Genomic DNA, 4,181 nt, shown 5'->3' with positions numbered 1-4,181 from the left:
CATCTTCCTGAAACACAATTTCACAGGTTGTGACAGAGAGGCCGAGTCCCCCCCGCTGGACGGGGTGGGGAACGGAGGGGAATGTACAGACACGGAGAGCGGAGAGCAGCCATACCGTCCTCCAGCCCGCATTAGGGATGTTCCTCACGGCGTACGCGCGCATACGAAGAAGTAAACTTCTCTTCAGACCTAACTGCGCTGATTGGACCCATTCGATTCAACGCATGGCGGCGACGTTCGCATCGCCCGGCGGAGCGCAGACATCCAGGCCAGACTTCATCAGCGTGATAAAGACGTGTGGCCAGACTCAATCCCCGCTCCACATCAGACATTCTGCATTCTGACTCCGTTTCTCTGTCAGTCTGTGTGTGTGTCTACGTCCACGTAGTCTTATTTCTTTTATATAATCTGCTTCATAAATTTATATAGACAATGTGCTTTTATGTGCAATTAAACGATAACGTGCTATTAGTCAAATGCACAAGTGTGTATTACACATTTATAACATTTTTAATTGATAATGTACATTCATGTTAGTGGAATTTATGCACATATGTAAAAAATAATGTTTTAATTGATTTAAATTATTTTAAAAGTCTGTGTTCGAAGTGATCGCATCGATACCCATGTCTTAATGAACTCATTAGAGCAGTCTTCGCTTAACGATATTCACATTTCACATGTGAACTGTTAGCAGGAAGTGACTCGGCTCTAAATTAATTATCATAAGGGATGTACGCACACGTACGTCTTCATTTATCATCAGGCTGATTAAGCGCACACGTGTTAATTGCAGGTGGGAATTTTCACAATTATACCTGGTACTTTGCTAATGATAATTAATGTCATTAACAAAATCAAGGGTGATTTCCCCACTTGACTTAAGGAAGCAAATGTATTTAACGCTTTGGTAATTGTCTTAATCGCTCCACCAATTAATCATTAATTACAATAATTAAAAACTAATTAACACCAAAAGCAGGCTGCTGTGATTACTTCAAGTGGGAAACACATAGGAATAAAAAAAGGCTTGATTTGCATGAGTGAATTACAAAAAAAAAAAAAAACATAATTTTACAAAAGCAGCATTTTTGGCGCAGAATAGGGACACTTTCCTAACAACAAATGACAGCTGTCTGAGGGGTCAAGGCTCCCTGAGAAGATGAGGAAAAAAAGAAAAAAAGTCCCATTGTCAGGATAAATCACTCCAGCCTTCACACACAGGCAAAGGCAAACAGTGTCAAGATCGAGGCGAAGGGACCAAGTAACCGGGAGGCTAAATTACAGCAGCAGAGGAGGAAGAGTCATGCCCACAATGCATGGAAGGAGCTTCGGGTCTTGCACAGGTCCAGCAATTGGAACACAACACCTGTTCCAAAGTTCAACATTTTAACATGCAAAACTTTCCAAGATCTAACTTTAACTTTTTCAACCTAACCATCATGGAAGGTATTGCAAAAAAAAATCACTTTTGGGAAATACACTCTCCAATTGAGAGAGGAGATATGTGTGTTTGCATCAGTATCGTCTGGACCGTGTGCATCGTCCATCCCAATACTTTGCAAACACACACACACAAGGCGCTGACGAATAACACTAGTGACAGGCGTCATGGCCACCAGAGCAGCAGGCACAACGGAGGGACAAGTGCAGGACAAGTCTGTTATTTTAGGAATAGGACAGAAAAACAACAGAAATGATTTTTTACATTTTAATCCTAACAACATTAATATTCATGTAAGCTTGTCATTAATTGTCCAAGTCCAAAACTTTAGAATGAACAATGACATTATTTACACTTTCCAACAGACAGAAAAAAATTAAGCTTTTCAATTAATAAAGTAAAAAAAATTGGAAAAAATTTGAATTTAATCAGTTGTGATATTTTATTCATGCAAATTATCACAATAAACTACATTCATATAAAAGAGCAATCATTAATTGATTGATCAAATGTAATTAAGTTCTGTGTTATCCACCAAAAAAACAAGGTTTGCCGATGCATAGCATCACAGTCAAGGGGTTTCCACTCAGGTCCTCGGGGGGGCTGGAATGAAGCAGGGATGGAACCATCATCAGGGCAGGGACTGAGCTTCAGGGACAAGAGAGGGGCTTCTCTCGCTTGGGTTCAAATTTGGGACATTTTGGCCATCGCGCACAGCTGAGCTGCTTGGTAACGACATGAGCAAGACCACCGAGCTTTGAGGTCCGTCTGATTAAATATGTGATTTATCAAGAATTAAAAACAAAAAATGGCATTCTAATTATTGATAATTATGTATAATGTTGCTAATCCATAGGGATCAAAACTGTTATTTAAAAGAATGCATTAAGTTTAACAATTTCCTGTGTTCAATTTCAATTAATAAGGTCAAAAATAATACTGGTAAATGTTACAAAAAAATTTAATGTTAAATATTAATGATTAATATAAATTATATTAACAACAAAATGCTAGTGAAATCACAAAATTAAATAATCACAACTATAAGTGAAGGAATTTTCCTATCACTGTTGGTCTGATTAAAAAAAAAAATAATTGTTTTACATAAATGCTCTTTCTTCAAGTTCCAAGTTTGAGCCACGGGAAAGCCTGTTAGGAGGACACAAAAGCAAAGGGTTATGATGCATATTTTAACCTCACCAGACTCTTGCCATGACCCTCTTTTTTAATCGTTTGACCACATGTTCTTATTCTTTCACAAACGCATTCATCTTTTCCGTACATTCCTGTCCAGAATAAGACCCAAAACATTGAAACAGACTTTTCCCAAAGCATCACATGAAATGGACATCGCACAAATGCTGTCAATCACAAGGCCTCTATTATAATGACACACCTCTACCTCCATTCTTCCGACTGATGCTCTTTTCTATATAGCGGGGACCAACGCAAGGTCACCAGATCCTCCGTCTTCTTCTTCAGCCTGTCTCTCTCCGCGCCTCGGAAAGGTGACAGGGTCCACGCCGCTGCTCTGTGTCTGCTATTGAAAGTTGCTCTAAACAGCAATTACAACGAACACTTGAGAGAACAACATTCAGTTCTGCTGTCATCTGGCCATAATGGGCTTCAAACACAATGCAGAGTATACAGAGCGCGAAAAAAAAAAAGAAAAGGGGATCTTTCCCAAGAACCTTAAAGACTGCAACCCTGACACATAAAGAAATATATAAAACACAAACAAACACACAGTATTTACACATCGTTGCAAATAGGAAATGTTATTTCACATTTTACATTTTTAAAGAGGAAGATACACGCAATTGGGCGATATTCTGCATTGCCCAACTGTTTGCTAATCTTCATGGATTTTGACCCGGCCATGGCGCACAAATGGCCTCAGCGCCGTGGTGGGTGACAGTGACTCCATTAGCTGCAATAAGAGTGATAAGACGGTGCCATTACCTCTAGATAAGCATGCGGGTCTCGCGAGCCCACCTTCTGACTGGAAAGCATCTCCCAGGCTGGAGTCTGAGGGCCTGGGGTGCCGCCATGTTCACTCTGCAATTCCTTAAGCTCACTGGAGCTGAAAAGCACAAAAACGCACAAGAGAGGCAGAGCGCTGGCGGCGAGATTTCCTTTTTATTATTATTCCTACAGCGTTAGAGGACCGTCTTTAAATTGTTGAATAATGCTAAATAGTGAGCGTGCGCTATCGGAGACGAGGGGTAAAATAGGTCTGTAAAGCCGAGGCATTTCCATATGCATTGCGCTGTTCTACACAACATTACCACGTCTCTCCCGGTGACAGTCGGAGATGAAGGGTCGGAATGACCCTTTTTTCTGCGCCGAGAGCATTCCTCACTGCAGATGACAAGTAAGCCGTTATATATCCAAAAACCAGTCTCCCGCTCCTGCATCTTTCAGTAAAACACAGCGCTAGTGTCTGTGTGTGTGAGCATTTGTGTGAGTAAATGCAATACGCGAGGGGCTCTGTGTGTGTGTGTGTGTGTTGTGTGGGTTTGATGTGGTTTGGGCGTAGAGGAGGTGACAGACTGAAGCTGGCAGATACGGGGGGCCAGACTACAGCACGTTCTTTCTTTCTTTCTGTTCCTTTCTTTCATTATTTCTTTCCTTCCTTCTTCCCTTCCTTCCTTCCTCCCTTCATGCTTTCCTCGTGAGGGTGACCTGACAACAGCACACCAGAGACCCCAGGGGGACAGGCAGCGAGAGATGAGAG

General features: G+C 41.4%; 1 long non-coding RNA gene across 1 annotated transcript; it reads right to left on the bottom strand.

Moving 5' to 3' along the window:
- Positions 1-1,865: 1,865 nt before the first annotated feature.
- On the bottom strand, positions 1,866-3,369 carry LOC114766269 (uncharacterized). The gene is made up of 2 exons (XR_003742764.1): positions 2,841-3,369; positions 1,866-2,593 (listed from the first exon to the last, which is right to left on the bottom strand). It is a non-coding gene; the product is annotated as an uncharacterized LOC114766269 (long non-coding RNA).
- Positions 3,370-4,181: the final 812 nt, after the last annotated feature.

This window comes from Denticeps clupeoides, chromosome 16 (genome assembly GCF_900700375.1).
Source record: "Denticeps clupeoides chromosome 16, fDenClu1.1, whole genome shotgun sequence".
Taxonomy (NCBI): Eukaryota; Metazoa; Chordata; class Actinopteri; order Clupeiformes; family Denticipitidae; genus Denticeps; species Denticeps clupeoides.
Note: the sequence above shows the minus strand (reverse complement) of the source record. Positions and strands in the feature narration are given on the sequence as shown.